This window comes from Giraffa tippelskirchi, chromosome 1 (assembly GCF_054371585.1).
Source record: "Giraffa tippelskirchi isolate mGirTip1 chromosome 1, T2T-mGirTip1v1.2.pri, whole genome shotgun sequence".
NCBI lineage: Eukaryota > Metazoa > Chordata > Mammalia > Artiodactyla > Giraffidae > Giraffa > Giraffa tippelskirchi.
The window spans coordinates 100,534,504-100,561,150 of record NC_137275.1 but is presented as its reverse complement, the minus strand read 5'-3'; the positions used below and the strand labels follow the sequence as shown (position 1 = coordinate 100,561,150).

The 26,647-nt window shown below is 36.5% G+C and overlaps 1 protein-coding gene across 1 annotated transcript in view; it reads right to left on the bottom strand.

Annotated features, from left to right (window-relative positions):
- Positions 1–225: 225 nt before the first annotated feature.
- LOC145515715 (uncharacterized) overlaps positions 226–26,647 on the bottom strand; it is a 150,698-nt gene continuing 124,276 nt past the window's right edge. Inside the window, exon 11 of the mRNA XM_081516981.1 lies at positions 226–382. The gene's annotated coding sequence lies outside the window, so the exon portion shown is untranslated. The remainder of the gene's footprint in view (positions 383–26,647) is intronic.

The following is a 26,647-nucleotide window of genomic DNA, read 5'->3' as shown; positions in this document are numbered from 1 at the left end:
ATAGAGTCAAGATTATGATACATGAACCAACAGTGGACATACAATGTGACTTGCTGGCTCACAGGAGGAAAATTCCACTTTCTGAGAAGAACGGGTAGAGGTTTTTTTAAAGGAGGGAGCCTTTAGGGAAGTTATGACAGATGAGTGACATCTGAAAAGGAAGAAACACATAGGTTGAACATTACAGGTAATGGGAACGAGAGAGAACTAGAAATGTAGACCGAGTGATAGTAACATTCTCTTTTGAGATTTATTCCAGAAATGAAGAAAGAAGCAGCACCTGGGCATAAGCAGCTCATGAGATGCAGTTCTCAGGCAATATGCTGTGATTTAATTGACTTTGGAAGGTGGTCCACTGAGGTATGCTGGTAAACATCCAAGGCTGCCAAAAACAATTTCAAAATTTTTAAAAATGACTGTCATATGATATTAAGATATACATGCATTGAAAATTTAGTTAAATCTTTACTGAATAAACTAGCAGAACAATAACGTTGGTTACCAATGAAGACTTATTCTTATGTCTGCAGTCTTTTGAGTGTTCCAAGACAGATTTTCAAAGCCTATAGCTTTAGAAAATGAAACAGAATGGTAATAAGAATCAAACACAGTATAACAAATGATCTTAAAATAATGCGCATTGGAAATATTAGATAATCCAAATTTTCTTTTACAAATGAATATTTCTCTGTGTGTGTTTGCTGTTGGCCGAAGAGTGGTTTCTGTGGGAAATTAGAGGTAACATGTGACTTATAACTGGAAGTTTAGAACACAACCATCTGTCTACTAGTAACTCCTTTTGTTCACAGAACTAAAATGCTATTCATCAAGACTATTGCCATACAGCCATAAGGTTTTACCTGTAAAACTTTATCTAAGTTTCAAGAACTTTTTCTTCTTACATAACCTACACCAGCTTTCAGTTTTTATATTCAAATAGCAAGCTGTTTTTTCATAGACTTTGTTATAAGAAATATAATTCTAGTATTTCTGCTTCACTAATTTTCTACTACCATAAACATGCAATGTCCATATGTTTATTTTATTTATGTGTTATTTAAATATTTTCATTATCTCCTTCTAGTAGTGAAGGTATATAATCTAGTCTTCAAGAGTGGCTTTTGAAGTAATACCAGCTCTTTAAAATATAGGGAGAATTCATCTGTAGAAGGAATAATAATCATAATACAAGGCTTTAGTATGAGGACTGCAAAATGTTTTAATTAAAATCATTAATTTCACATTTCTAATGCTTTTGTTTTGTTTCTCCTCCCAGGCTTGAATATATGCAAATATGAAAGAATTAAACTGATTTAAATGCTCATTACCACTATGCAGAACTGAAGAAATATAACCTCTAGGTAGTCTTAGAACATTACACTGTGCAGATACAATCCAGTAAGAAGAATCATGCATTTCAAAGAGTAATTGGGTCTACACTGCATTTTCTCCAGGAGAGAATTCTCCATGAGTGTTAATTAAAGCATTATCTCAGAAAAGGTATAGGTCTCCTGTGTAATCACCAGTGGGGAAAAAAAAGAGTAAAATAGTAAATGATTCAGAGACTTAATAGGCATGCATTTTCAGCATCACATATAATTCAGGGTATTGTGTAGCCCATTTTAGCAGCTACTGTCTCATAATGTATTAAAGGATGCTACTTAACATGACTTATTTCTGAGAAGTGTGAGACTGACTGATACTTTATAGAGATCTTTTTATAACCCAGAAACTAAGGCATAATTAACGCAGAAACTGAGTTTAACAAATATGAAAAATTCTGCTTGAATGGGATACTAGCCTTCTCCAGTGGATCTTCCCAATCCAGGTATCGAACCAGGGTCTCCTACATTGCAAGCGGATTCTTTACCAGCTGAGCTACCAGGGAAGCCCAGAAGGGATACACTGAGTATTTAAAATACCATTTATCTTAGCACAAGGAAAACTATGATCAATAAGGAAGCTTTGTAACTAAATGTCTTAGATATACTTATTTACAATAATTCCACGGGGAAAATGTTGACAATACTGTGAACTATTTGATGAATATGGTATATAATTTTTTGTTATTTTAGCCTCAAAAATGAACTTAAGTGACTCTGGACTAAAAGATTCTCCCCACCTTTCTCTATATCTACATGATTAATGACAGGTTGGTGACCATTTTTCATCTAAGTAGATAGCAACAAAAAATGTGGTCCCCAGAAAATGTTTGAATTTCAGGAATGTTTAGAGACAGAAATAGATTGGTTTTAAGGAAGGGACTAGTGGTTAACTTATTGCTCAGCATAATACTTAGCATTTTAGGGTAGTTATCTCAGTATCAATAGCAATGGTAAACTGTCATATTTTTCAAAACTGTAGTGGATATACCCAGTGGCTATATCCAAATGGGCATAGATCTATCAATTTTCAAATTTCATATAGCAATTTTATCTCTATTATTATGAATTATTATTCCAAATTCAGAATTTCCATTCAAATCTTTTGTTTTAAAATGCAATGCATTCTCAAATCTACTCTTAATTTTTCTCTTGGAAATGTTTAGGCATCTGGTCTCAAGCACAGGTCTCAAACACAACTTATGCATAAGTTAAATGCATTAGTGACAGAAAATTATGGAAAAATTATTTTCTTCAATGGCAGAACACAAAGGTAGTAAAGGTAATTTCACAATTTCTCTAATCTCCTGTACTACTCAGAATAAACAAAACTTAAAGATTCATAAAGACCATTAGATTTTTACCCATGTGACAGTTTTGCTCCTTTCTTTCCAGAAACACACTGCTAATAGGACAGTCTAAAGTTTCCAGTAAAACACACTTTTTCTCCTGTACTATATATTTCCCTCCATATCCCCAAAGTGTAATAAGAGTAGCACTGGATTTAGCTCTCAAATGCATATTCTAACACAGAACTATATTATTCCCAATAATAGTAAGCAATATTTTGCATCTTCTAAGATGCTGTAAGCATAGCACCTGTAAAAAGTTGCATACATGATCATAAATTTAGTAATATCCTGAAAAAATATCTTATAGACTAATGATTTATAAAGAACAGTTGATAATATAAAACATGTTAGCACACTGGACATGAACACTGAATTAGCCCCAAAATTAACTTAAATACTACATTAACTAGAATGGAGATCATTATGTCATTTACACATGAAATGCTATTTTAAATATCAAATGTGCAATAAAAAATTAGAAATGAAAATATACATTAGAGTCTGATTCAGTTTCTTCAATTAAATTAATTTAATTAATTTCAATTAAATTGAATTTTAGGATTTATCTCTACAGTAATTTAATACTTTAATTAAATCTACATTTTCATTTCTAAAAGATATACTTCATTGTGTAATATATAACTAAACCACTAATGAAGAAGACTTTCCATCTCAATCAATAGTAATATGGTAATAATGTAAATACCAATTCTAAATGACTTTTAATTCTGTGATTGCACTTAAACTTTGGGGAGATAAAATTGAATAAAACCCAAATCCCTGCCTTTGTAGAGTTTTGTGTGAGAGTCAAAATACACAATATATTCTGTACTTTCTATTAGTTACAGCATCAGCATGGATTGTTGTGTTCACCCTGCTTGTTTCACAGTCACAGAATGGTAACGTCTAGAAACTTGGGTTATATTGTAAGCAAGAAGACACAGTAAGAGCAAACAGAGCAGATGGAAACCATTAGTGCACCGATATTTAATTTCAAATGGATAGACTACATATTTTTCAGATTGGATAAATCTCTTAAAATGTGTGTGAATAATTCCTTTAATGCATGCAATTACATACCAGGTCAGTGGTATTACTAATGCTAATACACTTAGTGATGATAGTAACTACTGTATGTTGACAATATGTGATCTTACTTTTCAAAGATTCAAGTGTATTAATCCATTTATTGTTGCCTTATAACTCCATAATTCAGGTACTTTTCTTAACTGCATTATACAAATGAGCAAACTGAAGCTTCAAGAAGTTGATAACTTACCCAAAGTTACACAACACATTAGACACTACAGGAGTCATACTCTGACAGTCCAGCCCCAGACCCTGAGGTCCAGAGGCCTTTGTTATACCATCTTACATGTGTACATATCAATATGTTATATATGCACAGATATGTATAAACTTTAACTTCCTTGTTTACTTACCATTATTAATCATGGTATACATTCATTCCTTCCAGAAATGCACACTGTTTTTCTACATGCCATGCACTATTACAGATGCCAGAGTAGTAAGAGATAGATGATTGCTAGCAAAAAAATTATTCTGCCAGTTGTTATAAAATGGTAATCTCTTCATGCAAGAGATCGGGCTCAATTTCTGATATAGCAAAGGCAGTTGGAGATTTATAGACAACTATAGTGAGAAAGTCACTGAATGAAAAATTACTAAGAGGAGATAGCAGGGGTAGGGGGACTTCTGCAAAACCAACTTAGAATTCTTGCTGAAAGTGGGTTAGGGTGATCAGATAGTGAGATGGGGAATTGTAGCTAAACTGAGCAGAATTCTCACAACTGGAGGAGGCAGGGGAAAGCAAGTTCCAGGAAAGAGGCTGAGTCAACAAGAGGGTACAGGAAAGCTTCAATTTTAGATTCATCAAAATCCCTTCTCTGGTATAAATACTGTATTTCAAATTATTCTCTACTATAGGATTCTTTCAATGTTCTTCCGAAAACCAAAATAAAAAACAGTAAAGATGCCTCAAGCCAACTCTTAATGTAAGAGAGTTGTTCAGTAAGAAATAAAATGGAAGGAACATTGTTATTCAAACACCAGCTTTTGGAAATGAGAAGAATATCTTCTTATTTACTTTAAGGGATCTCTGGCTGTTGAATGTATTCAAAATGATATATTGAAAATTAAAATAAATTTAAAGATGATGTGAAAATATAACCATGGAATTGATTAAATGCAGAGGACAAGTGTGTATATGCCAAGGTGTATACATATACACAAAGAAGAATATATAAATTGTAACAAGTTCAGAATATTATAAACGAGTTGTTTTTCAAATGATATTGGATTATTCATGAAACCTGCAAATTAAATTTTGTATTTAACTTAGAAATTATATAATTAAGTATTGATTTACTATATACTTTCACAGCCTCTACCTTCTTACAATAGTCAGCATGAATTATGTGTCAAATGATGACAATTTATAAATAAATGCACCTATACTTTATAAACTAATCAGCTAAGAGATAATTGATTTTATTTTTCTCAGCATTGTAAGTCATACTTCAGTTTTAGGTGTATCTATTGGCAAACCATTCCAGTATTTTTCCATGGAGAACTGCATGGACAAAGGAGCCTGGTGGGCTACAGTCCATGGTGTTGCACAGAGTTGGACACGACCTAGTGACTGAACAACATTGGATATGAATCCAGTTTGGTTCTAACTTTTAAATTAAAAAGCGTAATATGGGAAACCAGATTTGAAACAAAGAGTTTTACCATTAATGACAGGAAATAATGCAACATTTTTTTTTACTTACAGTTTTGCAGGAGAAAGTATAAATAAAGCCTGGAAAAAGTACTTCTAGCTTCTGCTGATGTTATATTTAACATGTTCTGTAATTTAGCACCAATTATCAATTATATAGGTTGACAACCTTGATATTGCTTACCTACAAATTTATTAAATGACAACATCAGTTCAGTTCAGTTCAGTAGCTCAGTCATGTCCAACTCTTTGTGACCCCATGGACTGCAGTACACCAGGCCTCCCTGTCCATCACCAATGCCCCAAGTTTACCCAAACTCATGTCCACTGAGTCAGTGATGCCATCCAACCATCTCATCCTCTGTCATCCCCTTCCCCTCCTGCCCTCAATCTTTTCCAGCATCAGGGTCTTTTCAAATGAGTCAACTCTTCGCATCAGGTGGCCAAAGTATTGGAGTTTCAGCTTCAACATCAGTCCTTCCAATGAACACTCAGGGCTGATCTCCTTTAGGATGGACTGGTTGGATCTCCTTGCAGTCCAAGGGACTCTCAAGAGTCTTCTCTAACACCACAGCATCAATTCTTCGAAGCTCAGGTTTCTTTATAGTCCAGCTCCCACATCCATACATGACTACTGGAAAATCCATACCCTTGACTAGACGGACCTTTGTTGACAAAGTAATGTCTCTGCTTTTTAATATGCTGTCTATGTTGGTCATAACTTTCCTTCCAAGGAGTAAGCGTCTTTTAATTTCATGGCTGCAATCACCATCAGCAGTGAATTTGGAGCCCCCCCAAAAAAGTCAGCCACTGTTTCCACATCTATTTGCCATGGAGTGATGGGACCAGATGCCATGATCTTTGTTTTTTGGATGTTGAGCTTTAAGCCAACTTTTTCACTCTCCTCTTTCACTTTCATCAAGAGGCTCTTTAGTTCTTCTTCACTTTCTGCCATCAGGGTGGTGTAACCTGCATATCTGAGGTTATTGATATTTTTCCTGGAAATCTTGATTCCAGCTTGCGCTTCATCTAGCCCAGCATTTCTCATGTTGTCCTCTGCATATAAGTTAAATAAGCATGGTGACAATATACAGCCTTGTATGTGAATAAAGATTTATTTTCTCTCTGAAAACTCATGCATTAAAATTCTTGAAATTTGGAGCTATTGTTGAATTGTCATATACTTTTAGCTATACTTTTAGAAGATAAGTGTTTAGAAGTAGAGAGTAATGATTGCAGATGATTGTTGAAATATGGCATCACGTTCTATTCTGGATAATAATGTAAAAATTAATATCTTGATCTTGCTGAATTTTCTTAAATCTTTTCTTCACATCAGTATACCTCTCTGAAAAGTATTTCTCAAAGAGGTTATTAAAATCAAACAGAAGTGATTCAGATATTATGTCAGTTGATAGGACTTTTATAACCAAATCCTGTTGGTTCACCTAAAGAAACTTAAGCTCTGGAGTCTAGAAGTCCAAGATTAATGTTCTGGCTAATTACCTTTTGGTGAGAATGCTTCTTGATTTGTAGCCACCTTCTTGCTATGTCTTCATATGTCCTTTTCTTGGTTCATGTGCACCGAGTGAGTGAGTGAGAGTATGCAAAACTCTGATATCTCTCCTTCTAAGGATATTATGGAGAAGGCAATGGCAACCAACTCGAGTACTCTTGCCTAGAAAATCCCATGGATGGAGGAGCCTGGTAGGCTGCAGTCCATGGGGTCGCTAAGAGTCGGACATGACTGAGCAGCTTCACTTTCACTTTTCACTTTCATGCATTGGAGAAGGAAATGGCAACCCACTTCAATATTCTTGCCTGGAGAATCCCAGGGACAGGGGAGCCTGGTAAGCTGCCATCTATGGGGTCGCAGAGTCGGACACGACTGAAATGACTTAGCAGCAGCAGCAGCAAGGATATTATTCCTGTCACATCAGGCCTCTCCCCCTTACCATCTCTTCTACACTTATTTGCTTAGAGGCTCCACCTCCACATAAAACCACATTGGACATTAGGGCTTTAATATATGGAAATAAGAACTTTAGAGGGACAAAGTCAGAAGGTAACAATATATATTATCCTGTCATGTGAGGAAAACAACAGATTGGGAAAGACTAGAGATCTCTTCAAGAAAATTAGAAAAAAAAAAGAAAAAGAAAATTAGAGATACCAAAGGAACATTTCATGCAAAGATGGGCTCGATAAAGGACAGAAATGGTATGGACCTAACAGAAGCAAAAGATATTAAGAAGAGGTGGCAAGAATACACAGAAGAACTGTACAAAAAAGATCATGACCCAGATAATCACGATGGTGTGATCACTCACCTACAGCCAGACATCCTGGAATGTGAAGTCAAGTGGGCCTTAGAAAGCATCACTACGAACAAAGCTAGTGGAGGTGATGGAATTCCAGTTGAGCTATTTCAAATCCTCAAAGGTGATGTGAAAGTGCTGCACTCGATATGCCAACAAATTTGTAAAACTCAGCAGTGGCCACAGGACTGGAAAAGGTCAGTTTTCATTCCAATCCCAAAGAAAGGCCATGCCAAAGAATGCTCAAACTACTGCACAATTGCACTCATCTCACATGCTAGTAAAGTAATGCTCAAAATTCTCCAAGCCAGGCTTCAGCAATACATGAACCGTGAACTTCCAGATGTTCAAGCTGGTTTTAGAAAAGGCAGAGGAACCAGAGATCAAATTGCCAACATCCGCTGAATCATCGAAAAAGCAAGAGAGTTCCAGAAAAACATCTATTTCTGCTTTATTGACTATGCCAAAGCCTTTGACTGTGTGGATCACAATGAACTGTGGAAAATTCTGAAAGAGATGGGAATAACAGACCATCTGACCTGTCTCTTGAGAAACCTGTATGCAGGTCAGGAAGCAACAGTTAGAACTGTACATGGAACAACAGACTGGTTCCAAATAGGAAAAGGAGTACATCAAGGCTGTATATTGTCACCCTGGTTATTTAACTTATATGCAGAGTACATCATGAGAAATGCTGGGCTGGAAGAAATACAAGCTGGAATCAAGATTGCCGGGAGAAATATCAATAACCTCAGATATGCAGATGACACCACCCTTATGGCAGAAAGTGAAGAAGAACTAAAGAGCCTCTTGATGAAGGTGAAAGAGGAGAGTTAAAAAGTTGGCTTAAAGCTCAACGTTCAGAAAACTAAGATCATGGCATCTGGTCCCATCACTTCATGGCAAATAGATGGGGAAACAGTGGAAACAGTGTCAGACTTTATTTTTGGGGGCTCCAGAATCACTGCTGATGGTGACTGCAGCCATGAAATTAAAAGACGCTTACTCCTTGGAAGGAAGGTTATGGCCAACCTAGATAGCATATTTAAAAGCAGAAACATTACTTTGCCAACAAAAGTCCATCTAGTCAAGGCTATGGTTTTTCCAGTGGTCATGTATGGATGTGAGAGTTGGACAGTGAAGAAAGCTGAGCGCCGAAGAATTGATGCTTTTGAACTGTGTTGCTGGAGAAGACTCTTGAGAGTCCCTTGGACTGCAAGGAGATCCAATCAACCCATCCTAAAGGAGATCAATCCTGGGTGTTCACTGGAAGGTCTGATGTTGAAGCTGAAACTCCAATACTTTGGCCACCTCATGCGAAGGGTTGACTCAAAAGACCCTAATGCTGGGTAGGATTGGGGGTGGGAGGAGAAGGGGACGACAGAGGATGAGATGGTTGGATGGCATCACCGACTCGATGGACATGGGTTTGGGTAGACTCTGGGAGTTGGTGATGGACAGTGAGGCCTGGCGTGCTGCAATTCATGGGGTCGCAAAGAGTCAGACACGACTGAGCGACTGAACTGAACTGAATGTCCTGTTGCTGTCAACCAAGCCTACAATGGATAATAATAGTGACATTTAATATTTAAATAGTGACATATGTGGTACTGTGGTGGCTTAAACTCTATACATCATCCCTCAATATCTAAATTTGAGACTAATAAAAATAAGTTTATACAAGACTTATGACTTCAACATTACTAGGAGACAGACTACCCAAAAACTTAACTGTATGGGGAGAAACGAGCCTAAATTCCATCTGAGCTCTTGCTCTTACTGTACAGTGGGTGGAGAAAGGGAGCCTTAACAGGCTTTGGTTTTTGTTTTTTTCTTTACAAAGAGAGGGTAGGGGTTAAAGAATAAATTCAAAAGGACAGGAAAACCTACCTTCAGAAAAACAACGTCCAGGACTAAATGTCAAATGAAGATATTGTGACTTGTTTGTTAGTACAGGAAAAACACTTGAAAGTGCACTGGAATGAAGGTGGCAGCCTGACAGAAACATTGCTTCGGGGAATAAACACAAAGATAGAAAAGGAATGAGAAGGAAGGATAAAGAGAGTGTAAGCACCCTGCAGAAATACAAAGGAAACAGAAACACACAGGCCAAGCCCCTCTCTTACCACCGCCTACCACTCACTCTATTCAAGAAAGCAACTGTACCTCTCTACAGACATGCAAAAGGCACTCGGATATTAAAGACTGTTCCCCAAAGGCACAGGAATAGGAAAAAAAGTTACATACTAACTTAAGAAGAAAACAGAAATGCATATCATAACAGTTCAAGAAATGCATATAACATTTCAGTTGATGAAAACTGAACACAGATTTTAAACCTAAGTACAAGAAGGAACAAACCAGAGTGGATCTAGTTTTGATCAAACTCAGAGAAAAAGACTGAAGGAAAAACCCATCTTACAAAAAAAAAAAAAAGTTAAAAGAACAGACTTAATAATATACCTGAGAAAATGAAAGAAAATGAGGAAACTGATACACATGGTACCCAAAGTGTCCACAAAGGCATATAATATGGGGAGTTAATATTCACTCAATTTCACTTTCAATAGACAGTATGTACAGTATTAAAATTCTCTTTTCCTTGTGCTGTATTTATCTGAATTAATTTGGTAAAATGTATTTTCATGTGTATCATATCTAATAATAAAAGGCTGGAATTTTAATGTCTTCTTTAATTTTTCTAAGTATTATTTTTTTATCTTATAAAGTATCAACTGACATGACATTGGGGGGACATATTAATAGTCATTATCACAGATTGAGAAGCTATATAGTCTGTATTACTTAAAACATGTATCACTACGTGTATCATAAGTCTATTCAAAGCTACATATCAAATATTAGATTAGTATATGTATACATATAATATATATGATATAAAGAGAGATTATATGACCACATGCTATTCTTCAGCTATGTAGTGGCCACACATACAAAATAACATTTATGTAATACAACTCAATCTGTTCCTTCTTTTAAGTACATATATGATGAAAGGGAAGGATTTCCATATATATATGCATTGTGAATAAAACAAATAATTAAAATTAAAGTTAAAATAAATAGCAAATAAATAAAACTTGAATGGACTCCTGTACTGACCACTGATGACAGTTTCATTAAATATGAAATGAGCTAATCTGTCTACATTCAAGATAACAGAAAAAATTGTAAAAATGTGACAACCCAAAATTATGTTAAAATACTATAATCCTAAACCTGTATTTTGAGAACTCCTTGAAAGTGATCCAAATCCTTAGTCAATCATATTTTTAAAAAAATTCAAAGAGAGATGCACCCCAAGGTTCATAGCAGCACTATTTTCAATAGCCAGGACATGGAAGCAATCTAAATGTTCATTAACAGATGCATGTTTAAAGATGTGGTATATATACATAATGAAATATTAGTCAGCCATAAGAATGAAATTTTGCCATCTGCAACACTATGGATGGACTTACAGATTATCATACTAAGTGAAATCAGACAGAAAGACAAATACCATATGATATCACTTATATGTAGAATCTAAAGTAGGATACGAATGAATTTATTTACAAGCCATAAACAGACTCACTTTAAAAATAAACTTTCAGTTACTAAAGGGGAAAAGTGGGAGGGTAGGATAAATTAAGAGTCTGGGATCAACAGATGCACACTGCTATATATGAACCCACCCCTCAATATTCTATAAAAACCTATATGGGATGGGGAGGGAGGTGGAAGGGGGGTTCTGGAAGGGGAAAACATGTACACCCATGGTGGATTCATGTTAATGTATGGCAAAACAAATACAATATTGTAAAGTTAAAAAACAGAAAATAAACTAATTAAAAAAAAAAACCTATATGGGAAAAGAATCTGGAAAAGACTGGACATATGTATAACTGATTCCCTTTGCTGCACCCCTGAAACTTAACAAGATTGTAATACAACATGGTAAATCAACTATATTCCAATATAAAAGTTAAATTAAAAAAAAATATTAGATACACTTGGCAGGTCTTTTTTCCTCTCTGAAATAAAGCACATTTTCTTTTCATCTTCAAATTGTAAGACTGTATCTTTTTTTTTATTGGTGTGATAATTATAATTGCTTGTACACTTGGGACTAAGCCTTTTTCTTCTCAATTCTGAAATTCTGTTACTTTACCTCCTTCACCTTGGTTTTTACCTGTTTAAGGCATCTCATGCCTCAAATCCTTACCTAACACAGAGAAGTAGAAAAGGGGCGGAAGTATGGTGGGGTGATAAGGTGTGTAGTTACAGAGAAAGTGGGCACACACAGAATTCCTTTAGTAAGAGGGGGAAAAAAGTTGTGAGCTGTGACTATTCAGGGGTGAGGTGCTTATTCAGTCATACATATAAGACAATTTAAGCCTTATAAGCATGTTTTTCACAACTGTTTTTTTTACATCAAATAATCTGACATTAAGACAGTCTAACAGTGGATTTCCCTGGTGGTTCAGTGGTTAGGACTTGGTGCTTTCTCAGCCAAGGCTCAGGCTCAACCCTTGGTCTGGGAACTAAGATTCCACTAGCCACAGGGCATGACCAAAAAAGAAAAAAACAATTCCAATAGTACCTAAATTATGCATGCTATCTAGGAGAGAAGCTTTGCCATATATTCCTACCTCCCCTCTCAGAGGCTTTCAGAAGTATAATTAACTAATAAATTACATATTTTACTGCTGCTGCTGCTGCTAAGTCATTTCAGTTGTGTCCAACTCTGTGCGACCCCATAGATGGCAGCCCACCAGGCTCCCCCTTCCCTGGGATTCTCCAGGCAAGAACACTGGAGTGGGTTGCCATTTCCTTCTCCAATGCATGAAAGTGAAAAGTCAAAGTGAAGTCGCTCAGTCATGTCCGACTTCTAGCGACCCCATGGACTGCAGCCTACCAGGCTCCTCTGTCCATGGGATTTTCCAGGCAAGAGTACTGGAGTGTTGCCATTGCCTTCTCTGACATATTTTACTGGCAAGCCACAAACCCTATAGAAAAAATAATAAATAGCCAGAGCAAGGACATAAGATAAGAGTTTGCCTAGGGTGTTCGTACAGAGCAAGGGTAACAGCAAGTCTAGAACCAGTTGAGTGAATGATGGAGAGGAACCAGAGCAGGTCAGAGAGTTTGCTTAAACTGGAAATATGAAGCCTGAAGGCCATGGTATGGGCTTTGGTTTTTAGTATTAGTGAAAAGGAGACTCATGGCAGAGTTTAAGCAGAGGGATAACAAACACAAACTGGTATTTTCATACAGTCACCCTATTCTTTTGAGGAAAAACCTGTGAGAGATCAGGTGTAGCAGCAGAATTATCTGTTAGGAAGCTATGACAGTAAACCTGATTAGAGCAGATTTGGGGTGATGACAGAAGAGGTAGTATACAGGGATTAGATAATCCAAATAGTTTGAAGTTGGGCAAAGGGATTTCTGATGGGTGAGTGTCAAGGATGGCTAGAGGTGCCTGTGACACTGGGAAACTGTGGATCCAGACTGAAATGAGTAAGGTGGCATGTGGATTATGTTGTGGGGAGAAACCACAGATTTAATTTTGAAAATGATAAATTTGAAAGCCTGTTTCACATTCTAGAAGAGATGTCAAGCACTCAGCCTGATATGTGAGTATGTAGTTCCAGAGACAACAGTGTAACAGATGCTTTCATTTTTTCACTAAACCAATAGAACAAAAGTCTTATGTTGGATTCAGTTTTCATCAGAGTATATTCAAATATGTACTCTAGCCATTTAGATTTATTTGTGAGAGAATTATTCATTCCTAACCTTTCTTCTGTCATTTTTTCTATTGAGTTGTCTTAAATTCTATAAATTTTCAATATTCAAAGTCTATCTATTAACTCTTTATTGACCAGATATTTATTAATGTGCCTTTTGTTACTGAACATTACTGACTTGAGATCTTTCACTGTTCACTCACATAGCAAATAACTGGTCACAGGTGTTGGTTTCTGCAAAGATACTCAAGTCAATAATGTGTTTAAAGACAAATCTTCCAGACTGATATTTTTAATAGACCACATCAAGGGATGCATCGGAGGAAAAGACGTAGGAGTTTCTGAAAGAGTTACATCTTTCTATTATCTGTTAAAATACAAAGTATATATCAGACTCAGAAATATTGTTCAGCTATACAGACAAGTTAGGTTTACATGATGAACATGAATTCTGGAGATGAAGTGCCCAGATTCACATCCCAGCTCTACTAAGCGCATGAAAGTGAAAGTTGCTCAGTCCTGTCCGACTCTTTGCGACCCCATGGACTATGTAGTCCATGGAATTCTCCAGGCCAGAGTACTGGAGTGGGTAGCCTTCCCCTTCTTCAGGGGGTCTTTCCAACCCAGGGATCAAACCCAGGTCTCCTGCATTGCAGGTGATTTCTTTACCAGCTGAGCCATAAGGGAAGCCCAAGAATACTGGAGTGGGTAGCCTATCCCTTCTCCAGGGGATTTCCCTGACCCAGGAATCAAACTGGTGACTCCTGCACTGCAGGTGGATTCTTTACCAACTGAGCCATCAGGAAAGCTAAGTGCATGGTGTTAGGCAAATTTCCTTTTTCTTTCTTTCTTGCCTCAATTTGATCATTTGTTTGGGTTGCTTTGTTAAAAATGTATTTGCTTGATACACAGGAGGGAGGGAGTGGAATGAGACTGCATACAGGTTGAGTGGATATTATAGTTGACCCTTGAACAACTCTGGGACTAAAACCACCAATCTTCCACACAGTCAAAAATCTGTGCATAACTTGACACTCGATCCCTAGTATCCACATCTGCAGACTCAACCAACCATGGATCATGTAGTGCAGTAGTACATACTTACTGAAAAAATTCCACATACAAAGTGGACCCACACAATTCAATCCCATGTGGTTTAAGCTCAGGGGTACTACATTATTTCCTCCACCCACCTTTGTATTTCATTTTGCTTTGCAGTGATCATGTTATTCTTTAAGCATTAAAGAAATTGTTATTCTTTTGGAATTAAAAAAATTGTAACACTTTCAGTTTTGTGTGTCATAAGTAATTTATAGTGCTATATTCTATTTTTATCTTTTTATTGTATTTATAAAATAGATATTTATTCAAATAATTTAAAATTTGATGCATACCTAAATTATTCCCTTGGTTTATTGAAGTACTCCATTGAAAATATTTGTTATAACCTATTCAGTATCAGACAGACTTTTTGGATTATTCACTCAACATTCCTTCTGAGGATGCAGAGTATAATCAGTGCCTTCTGGTGTCATAGCTAGGTAAACTGCTAAGATGTGGATTCCTAATTCCACCAGTAAAAGGTACATGCTGGCTTAATGCCTTGGTCAGAAGTGGGCATGAGCATGCCAAATCTGCCAGCAATCTTTACTGACCTGAGACTCAATCTCTAGCAGTGAGGGTCTTTACTGTGGGATTTTAATGCCTCAATTTGATTTTTAAAAATTAAAATGTTCCCTTTTCAACTATGACATTTTTTCTATACAAAAATAAGCCTTTGGGAACATCATTCAGGCTAGCCTAAATGAGATTATATGTTGCCAACAAATAATGGTATCACTTGTCTTTCCATATCTGCTTCAGTTTGACATTTACATTTACCAACCTCACCTAAAGCCAGTTGAAAACTCTCTTTCCCTCTGTGAGACACAGACTAACCTTCTGTCTATGGAAATTAATATTTTACTGAAGTATTATTTACTTTTTTGGAGCAATGTCTCAGTCTTTCATCACCTTATTAGATTTCTAGTCATTTCAGGTAGATTTATTCAAGCATTTAAAAAGTACTACATGCTAAAAATATACTGTTGTCATTTTGCAAGACGAAAAATATGACACCTGTTATCCTCAGGTAATGTAATTCACAAAAGTAATGTATTAATTCCTTAGCTTCTGGCATCCATAGAGCACTCAACTGGAATTCATGTCCCCATAGGCTAATAATTTTATGAAATTTATAAAGGTTCAAATCATTTAAAAATAAAACCTATTATATAAGTAGGAGAAATAGATTTGTTTGCAATCCTTCAGCAGACAAGTAAATCTGGTTTATGACATTTAAAAAAATCCAAGAGACTCTACAACCATTAACTTTTTTCTCAACAATTATTTCTATTAAATTAGAATATTCTAACATAATTGTATCCCATAAGAATGCTAGAAAGTGTTTGAAAAATCATAAATTATATGTCTGTAAACTGAATACAAATACAGAAATTATGGAGCAGTTTCTTATTGAAGATTACTTTCAGCATCTTAGAAGCTAACTTAACAAGCCTATTACTCTTGAGTTGAAATACTACATTTTTCATCCTCAGAGTCAGCAGCAAATGGATTCTCCTCATATTTTTTTAATTGAACTCTGTAATTTATTTCTTCATACATATTGAAACATTTGAAAGTTGATTAAAACAACCACAACCATGACTTTATCTTTCTGATGGAATAAAACAAAGCATCAAATATTGGAAGCCACATTTTGAATTTTTAGTACTTGAGCTATTTACACAACAATTATGTTTTAAGGAATTATGTTATTCTCAATTATATCTTTTAAAAACATACTTTGGTCCCCAAATTTTAAGTTCAGGATATTCAAACCCTGATTATATCCCAGAAATATGATACCTGAGTAAACACACTTAATCACAGAAATGTACTTGTGTTATCAATGTCAACAAGACATGCTGTACACTAAGTATTATTTCTTTGGCTTTTGGCATTTCTCATCTCTCATCTACATGAATGGTAAATTATTTTGTTAAGAAGATGGCATCAACATCTTTACATTCACAATTTTAAATTTTATTCAATACTGAATCAAGACCAGAAGGTTAAATCCTGACTAACAATTCTTTTCTCAATAAAACTATCTCATTCATTTGCTGATGCATGCTTTGTTTGACACCAACAGTGTATCTGATGCTCTGGTAAAGTTAGTATTATGGCATGCCAAGCAGTTGTTAATAAGATGAAATTGATTTTATGGGGCATAAAATTTCAGAAATAGAGAAAAATAGCACAACAGTGTTAATAGCTACTTCTGACACAAGAGACAGCATTATTTCATGTTAAATGCAACAATCATGACAATTTAAAATATATATTCATCTATCATCAATGTACTCAAATATATTTAGCAAATATTGAGAGACCGTAAAGAGAAATAAGTATTAGGGGTTTCCCTGGTGGCTCAGATGGTAGAGAATCTACCTACAATGCAGGAGACCTGGGTTTGATCCCTGGGTTGGGAAGATCTGGAGAAAGGAATGGCAATCCACTCCAGTATTCTTACCTGGAGAATCCCATAGACAGAAGAGCCTGGTGGGTTCTAGTCCATGGGGTCACAGAGTTGGACATGACTGAACGACTAACACAGACATACATATAGCACACACTAGAAGTGAAATGAAGTCACTCAGTCATGTCCGACTCTTTGTGACCCCATGAACTGTAGGCTACCAGGCTCCTCTGTCCATAAGATTTTCCAGGCAAGAGTACTGGAGTGAGTTGCCATTTCCTTCTCCAGGAGATCTTCCCAACCCAGGGATCAAACCCAGGTCTCCCTCATTGTAGGCAGATGCTTTACCATCTGAGCTACCAGGGAAGTCCTAGCACACACTAGGGGATAATACTAATAATACTAGGAGACTCCAATATCCCATTTTTAATAATGGATAGAACAACCAGGTAGAAATGTTAGGAAGTAAAGAGAGGACTTGAACAATATTATACCAATTGGACCTAATGGGCATATACAGAATACTCCATCCACAACAGAATACACATTATTAAATGCATAAGAAGATTTTGTAAGACAGACTGCCTGATGGAACACAAAAATGTCTTATCCAATTTAAGAAAACTGATTATACAAAGTATTTTCTCCAACCACAATGGAATGAAATGGTATCAATAACAAAAGGAAAACAAAAATATAAAAATGTATGGAAATTAACCACCATATATTGCACAACCATTGGGTCAAGTAAGAAATCAAAAAGCAATTAGAAAATATCTTGAGATCTATGAAAATGAAAACACAGCATACCAGAATTTATGGCAAGTAGTGAAAACAGTAATAAAGGAAATTTATAGTGTTAAATGTCTGCATTTAGAAAACAGAAAGTATCTCAAATCAACAACCAAAATGTACATCTCAAAAAACAAACAAACAAAAAAAACCTAAATCTGAATTTAGCAGAGGAAGGAAATAATACAGATTTGAGTAGATATAAATAAAATAGAGAATAGAAAAACAGAAGGAAAAATATCAGTAAAACTAAGAGTTGATTCTTTTGAGATAAAAAACAGAATCAGCCTTTAGCTGGCTAACTAATAAAAACAAAGACAACTGAAATCAGAAATTAAAGATAAGGCATTACAATGGATGCCTTAGAAATAAAATTACAAAATGACTATGAACAATTATATGCCATCTAATTGGATAACACAGAAAAAATGGATGGCAATCCACTTCAGTATTCCTGCCTGGAAAAATCCCATGGACAGAGGAGCCTGGTGGGCTACAGTGCACAGGGTCACAGTCAGACATGAAAGAGTGACTAACACTCCACCAAGATTGAATGATGAAGAAAAAGAAAGCCTCAGCAGAATTATAAGTAGGGAAACTGAGTCAGTAATCAAAAGCTTCCCTGGTGGCTCAGATGTTAAAGAATCTGCCTGCAATGCAGGAAACCCAGGTTCGATCCCTGAGTCGAGAAGATCCTCTTGAAAAAGGAATGGCTACCCATTCCAGTATTTTTGCCTGGAGAATTCCATGGACAGAGAAGCCTGATGGGATAGAGTCCATAAGGGTCATAAAGAGTCAGACAGGAGTGAGTAACTAACACTTTTACCAAGGTTGAATGAGAAAGAAAAAGAAAGTCTAAGAGTAGTTACAAGTAGGGAGATTGAATCAGTAAGTGAAAACTTCCCAACAAAGGAAAGCCCAGGGCAAAAGAGATAACATCAGTGAAGAATTCTATAAAACATACAGAAATAGTCCCAACCCTTCTCAAACCCTTGCCAAAAGCTGAAAATGAGGGAACATTTTTCACTCTTTTTTTGAGTTCAGTATTATCCTGACACCAAAACCAGACAAAGACACAAGAAAAGATTACAGACAAATATCTTAATAAGCATTGATGCAAAAATCCTCCATAAAAACACAAGCAAGCCAAATTCTATAGCACGTTAAAAGGATTATACACCATAACCAAGAAGGATTTATTCCTGGGATGCAAGGTAATTCAACATGTAAAAATCAATAAATGCAATACTCCACATGAACAGAACAAAAGACAAGATGGTAAGAGCATTTCCATTGATGCAGAAAATGTACTAGAGTTCAGCACTTTCAGAATAAAAACACACAACAAAATATGATTGAAGAAAATGATCTCAATATAATAAATATCTCCAATATGAATATCTCACAGCTAACACAATACTCAATGGTGAAACACTGAAAGGTTTTTGTCTAAGATCAGAAACAAGACAAGGATGCTCACTTTTGCCAGTTCTATTCCATCTACTATGAGAATTCCCAACAAGAGAAAGTAGGCAGTACCAAGAAATATCCAAAATATATCCAAAGTGGAAAAGAATTAAACTTTCTCTGTTCAGAGATGACATAATCTATGAAGAAAAACCCTTAAAAAATGCATTGGCATTTGGTGGAGATTTCTTTGGTTCTGTAGGCCACTTTGTCTAGAACAGTCAATTTAACTTTTTTTTTTTTGAGCAACAGAAAAATCCATTCTAAAATTCTTTGGCAATCTTAGAAAACTGAGTAGCCAAAACAGTCTTGAGAAAGAACAAAGTTGAAGGCCTCACACCTCCTAATTCTAAAACATATTACAGAGTTACAGTAATCAGAAGAGTATATTACTTGCTTAAAACAGATATGCATGTGTACGTGTGTGTGTAGATACATATATATCTACACACACACATAGAGAGAGACCAATGTGACAGAATAAAGAGCCCAGAAATAAACTCATGTATACATGTTAATGTGATCTCACGTTAATTGTTTTTACCACGATTGAAAAAAAAAATCAAAATTGTCCTCCAGATGGTAGTAAAGATTGGTAAAGTACAAATTAAAAATGTATTTAACTCCTCAAAATTATTTTTAAAGTATACATTTACTACAAGCATTCATAGTGCCAGATATGTATAAAACCATATTTTTAAAATATGAAACACAACTAATTCTTGAAGCAAATCTGCTAACAGAAACATTTTATTGTAACTAATAACCAGATTCCTTGAATTAAATACCATGCAATGCTCATATGTTTTGCATCAAATATAACTATTTTGATATATTTCTGAATCAAAATTTCTATTTTATCTTTTAAAAATTCTAGAAGAGATTTTACATCAGAATTACCATAATTATCTCTATCTCAGTAAATAGTAAATAGAAATATATGCCATATCCTCACACTAATGTTCCCATTTTTAAAACTGAATAAGACTATATGTTAACCAACATCTGGATGAAGCACTCTATCCTATATTTCCTTTTAAGTTCTGGTATTTCCCATTTTACTTGTAGATCTTTCCCTATACTCATCTCTTCAGTACTGCTGTCTTCTCATGTGGATATTTTACCTTCATCTTTCATTTTTTCAGTATTTCACCCATAAAAGCTCATCCTTCAAATGGATAACGACTCCTATAAATACAAGCACACACAATATATACAGTCTGATTGTCTCTCTTGAGTTGTTAACTCAAATAATGATACCCTTCTCTTTAAAACTTGAGAAGCACCTCAAAACCTCTCATATTTAAATCTTTAGGGAATAGAGCCCATCATGTCCTTCTTTTGTTTAAAAAAATGTAGACGATAAACAAACACCTGAACTACACTTAGTAACCTCAAAATAAAGCTGTAAACAATCATTTAATTGTTCCATTTAAATCTGTTATATAAAATGGACTCCTATAAAATATAATCATTAAATGTCTTCATATTTCAACTGATTATTCTAAATATATAAAGGAGAACAAAATTTGCCACCCCAAAATGTTTCTATGGCATAGGGAATATTTTGAGCTGGTTATTTTCAAGAAACAGCAGACATAGGAAAACTCTGAAAAGAGAGTATAAGTTATTCTGTGTAAGGAACAACTACATTTATAAAGAAAATCTCCATTTGTAGATATCCCTTATGAATATAGAAGTATCTCTCTCTCTCTACTCAATCCTAAAGGCAGTCAAGCCTGAACAGTCATTGAAAGAACTGTTACTGAAGTTCTAATACTTTGGCCACCTGATGTGAAGAAACAACTCTTTGGAAAAGACCATGATGCTGGTAGAGAATGAAGGCAAAAGGAGAAGGGGATGACAGGATGAGACAGTTAGATTGCATTATCAACTCAGTGGACATTAATTTGAGCAAACTCCAGGAGAGAGTGAAGGACAGAGGAGCCTGGTGTGCTACACTCCATGGGGTCACAAAAAGTTGGACATGACTTAGGGAATGAATAACAGTAATCTTCTGTGAACCAGAAGAAAAGAATCACTAAAACACTAGACACTCTAATCAAAGGAGAAGGCATGTACTTAAATCAGCATGATAACTATAAACTGTTTACTGTGCTTTTCGTTTACTGATGTAACTGGCCCTCACCAACTCAAAACTGAGATATAATGACATACAAAGATCTGCACGACCCAGATAATCACAATGGTATGAGCACTCACCTAGAGCCAGACATCCTGGAATGCAAAGCAAAGTGGGCCTTAGGAGGCATCACTATGAACAAAGCTAGTGGAGATGATGGAATTCCAGTTGAGCTATTTCAAATCTTAAAAGATGATGCTGCGCTCAATATGCCAGCAAATTTGGAAAACTCAGCAGTGGCCACAGGAGTGGAAAAGGTCAGTTTTCATTCCTATTCCAAAGAAAGGCAATGCTAAAGAATGTGCAAATTGTCACACAGTTGCACTCATCTCACACACTAGTAAAGTGATGCTCAAAATTCTCCAAGCCAAGCTTCAACAGTACATGAACCATGAACTTTCAGAGATTCAGGCTGGATTTAGAAAAGGCAGAGGAACCACAGATCAAATTGCCAACATCTGTTGGATCATTGAAAAACCAAGAGAGTTCCAGAAAAACATCTACGTCTACTTTATTGACTATGCCAAAGCCTTTTACTGTGTGGATCACAAAAAAACTGTGGAAAATTCTTAAAGAGATGGGAATACCAGACCACCTGACCTGCCTCTTGAGAAATCAGTATGCAGGTCAGGAAGCAACAGTTAGAACTGGACATGACACAACAGACTGGTTCCAAATCGGGAAAGGAGTATGTCAAGGCTGTATATTGTCACCCTGCTTATTTAACTGATACGTAGAGTACATCATGAAAAATTCTGGGCTGGATGAAGCACAAACTGAATCAAGATTGCCAGGAGAAATATCAATAACCTCAGATATGCAGATGACACCACCCTTATGGAGGAAAGCAAAGAAGAACTAAAGAGCCTCTCGATGAAAGTCAAAGAGGAGAGTGAAAAGGTTGGCTTAAAACTCAGCATTCAGAAAACTAAGATCATGGCATCTGGTCCCATCACTACATGGCAAATAGATGGGGAAACAGTGGAAGACTTTATTTTTTTGGGTTACAAAATCACTGCTCAGCCATTAAAAAGAATACATTCGAATCAGTTCTAATGAGGTGGATGAAACTGGAGCCTATTATACAGACGGACGTAAGCCAGAAAGAAAAACACCAATACAGTATACTAGCACATATATATGGTATTTAGTCAATCAGTAAAGATAACCCTGTATGCGAGACATAAAAGAGACACAGATAAATAGAACAGTATTATGGACTCTATGGGAGAGGGTGAGGGTGGGATGATATGGGAGAATGGCATGGAAGCATGTAAATTATCATATGTGAGGCGAATCGCCAGTCCAGGGTCAATGCATGATACAGGGTGCTCGGGGCTGGTGCACCAGGATGGCCTGGAGGGATGGGATGGGAAGGGAGGTGGAAGGGGGGTTCTGGAGAGGGAAAGCATGTATACCTATGGTGGATTCATGTCAATGTATGGCAGAACAAATATAATGTTGTAAAGTTAAAAAATAGAAAATAAACTAATTAAAAAAAAAGATCACTGCAGATGGTGACTGCTGCCATGAAATTAAAAGTCACTTGCTCCTTGGAAGAAAAGTTCTGACCAACATTGACAGCATATTAAAAAGCAGAGATGTTACTTTGCCAACAAAGGTCCATCTAGTCAAATCTACGGTTTTTCCAGTGGTCATGTGTGGATGTGAGAGTTGGACTATAAAGAAAGCTGAGCGCCAAAGAATTGATGCTTTTGAACTGTAGTGTTGAAGAAAGACTCTTGAGAGTCCCTTGAACTGTAAGGAGATCCAACCAGTCAATCATGAAGGAAATCAGTCCTGAATATTCATTGGAAGGGCTGATGCTGAAGCTGAAACTCCAATACTTTGGCCACCTGATGCAAAGAACTGACTCATTGGAAAAGACCCTGATGCTGGGAAAGATTGAAGGCAGGAGGAGAAGGGAACAACCGAGGATGAGATGACTGGATAGCATCACCGACTCAATGCACATGAGTTTGAGTAAACTCTGGGAGTTGGTGATGGACAGAGAGGCCTGGCGTGCTGCAGTCCATGAGGTGGCAGAGTCAGACATGGCTGAGTGACTGAACCAAACTCAACTGACATACAACATTTTATTAGTTTCAGGTGTACTCAGTACTTGTATTAATTATCACCACAAGAAATCTAGTTAAGATCTATCACCATAGATAGTTACAGAATTTTGGTCTTTTTCAACATCTTTCTCTTGTCTTTAGCTCGAGGTGGTAGGTAGGGGATGGTTTGGACCTTTTCAGAAAGTCATTCACTTTTTCTGTGTATCCTCCATGTATACAGAAGCCATACAACTTAGTGAATCTTTGTTTATTTTTCTCCTATTCATCCATCCTTTTATTACTGGGGGTCTAACAAGAACTTTCAAGAGTAAAAATCATTTTGCCTCTCTAACAGCTTGACAACCCACAATAGGACCATTATAGACACCATATTCAATTTGGAGACTGCAGAAGGGATTCTGAAAAACTGGCAGAAGCCAACAAAGGGTAAGACTTCTTATCCAAGTTACCTCTACTAGATTCCTCTCTGGAAAGACAGATGAGAGGGAAATGTAAAAATTTCTTGTTTCTTCCTTTCTAAATTGAGGTTCTTAGAAGAAAATATTTGTGTAAAGTAATTTCTTGAGTATAGCAACTCTGGTAAAGATTTTGCTATAAGAACTCTCGTTTTCTATTGATCCCTTTTCAACAGATGGTCACTGTTTTCATTTGTCTTCTCTGTCATTTGTCATAAAAAGAAAAGAAAAAGTAAAAGAAAGTGTTAGTTGATCAGTCATGTCTGAATCTTTGTGATCCCATGGACTGTAGCAAGCTAGGCTCCTCCGTCCATGGAATCCTCTACACGAGAATACTGAAATGGGTAGCCATTTCTTTCTCTAGGGAATCTTCCCAACCAAGGGATCAAACCCAGGCCGCCCATATCGCAGACAGATTATTTACTGTCTGAGCCATCCATGATGATGTTTTCCTTTCATCACATTCTGTCTTGAGAGTTTGGCTCTGTGACCACCGAGAATCATCTCTCTCGCTTCTGCTAGCCACAAAATGTGGAAGTGTTTGCTCATAACTGGCAGCCAGCTGAACATGCTGAAGACAATGAAGTAACAAGCAACATTCTCTTTGTCCAGCTGTGCCATCTCTCAGGGTAATTTGTATCAATGGGTCACAGTCCATAAACAGTCTTTTTTGTCTTAGACTTCATTGCCGCATTAGTGATGACAAAGTCCCTTTCCAATAGTGCCTGCCTGGTGTCATAGATGACTGGGTCTTAATGATGACATCTCACATTCTTGTAGGAAACCAAAGACACTGCTTTTTTGTTTGTTTATTTTTAACTAACACCATACTTATGATTATACAGTGGAAGTGACAAATAGATTAAAGGGACTAGAGCTGATAGAGTGCCTGATGAACTATGGACAGAGGTTCGTGACACTGTACAGCAGACAGGGATCAAGACCATTCCCATGGAAAAGAAATGCAAAAAAGCAAAATGGCTCTCTGAGGAGGCCTTACAAATAGCTGGGAAAAGAAGAGAAGCGAAAAGCAAAGGAGAAAAGGAAAGATATTCTCATCTGAATGCAGAGTTCCAAAGAATAGAAAGGAGAGATAAGAAAGCCTTCCTCAGCAATCAATACAAAGAAATAGAGGAAAACAACAGATTGGGAAAGACTAGAGATCTCTTCAAGAAAATTAGAGATACCAAAGGAACATTTCATGCAAAGATGGGCTCGATAAAGGAAAGAAATGGTATGGACCGAACAGAAGCAGAAGATATTAAGAAGAGGTGGCAAGAATAAACAGAAGAACTGTACAAAAAAGATCTTCATGACTCAGATAATCACGATGGTGTGATCACTCACCTAGAGCTAGACATCCTGGAATGTGAAGTCAAGTGGGCTTTAGAAAGCATCACTATGAACAAAGCTAGTGGAGGTAATGGAATTCTAGATGAGCTATTTCAAATACTCAAAGATGATGCTGTGAAAGTGCTGCACTCGATATGCCAGCAAATCTGGAAAACTCAGCAATGGCCACAGGACTGAAAAAGGTCAGTTTTCATTCCAATCCCAAAGAAAGGCAATGCCAAAGAATGCTCAAACTACTGCACAATTGCACTCATCTCACACACTAGCAAAGTAATGCTCAGAATTCTCCAAGCCAGGCTTCAGCAATACGTGAACCGTGAACTTCCAGATGTTCAAGCTGGTTTTAGAAAAGGCAGAGGAGCCAGAGATCAAATTGCCAACATCCGCTGGATATTTGAAAAAGCAAGAGAGTTCCAGAAAAACATCTACTTCTGCTTTATTGACTATGCCAAAGCTTTTGACTGTGTGGATCACAATAAATTGGAAAATTCTGAAAGAGATAGGAATATCAGACCATCTGACCTGTCTCTTGAGAAACCTGTATGCAGGTTAGGAAGCAACAGTTAAAAGCGGACATGGAACAACAGACCTGTTCCAAATAGGAAAAGAAGTACGTCAAGGCTATATATTGTCACCCTACTTATTTAACTTATATGCAGAGTACATCATGAGAAACGCTGGGCTGGAAGAAGCACAAGCTGGAATCAAGATTGCCAGGAGAAATATCAATAACCTCAGATATGCAGATGACACCACCACCCTTATGGCAGAAAGTGAAGAAGAACTAAAGAGCCTCTTGATGAAAGTGAAAGAGGAGAGTGAAGATGTTGGCTTAAACTTCAACGTTCAGAAAACTAAGATCATGGCATCTGGTCCCATCACTTCATGGGAAGTAGATGGGGAACAGTGGAAACAGTGTCAGACTTTATTTTTTTGGGCTCCAAAATCACTGCTGATGGTGATTGCAGCCATGAAATTAAAAGATGCTTACTCCTTGGAAGGAAGGTTATGACCAACCTAGATAGCATATTTAAAAGCAGAGACATTACTTTGCCAACAAAGGTCCGTCTAGTCAAGGCTATGGTTTTTCCAGTGGTCATGTATGGATGTGAGAGTTGGACAGTAAAGAAAGCCGAGGGCTGAAGAATTGATGCTTTTGAACTGTGGTGTTGGAGAAGACTCTTGAGAGTCCCTTGCATTGCAAGGAGATCCAACCAGTCCATCCTAAAGAAGATCAGTCCTGGGTGTTCATTGGAAGGACTGATGTTGAAGCTGAAACTCCAATACTTTG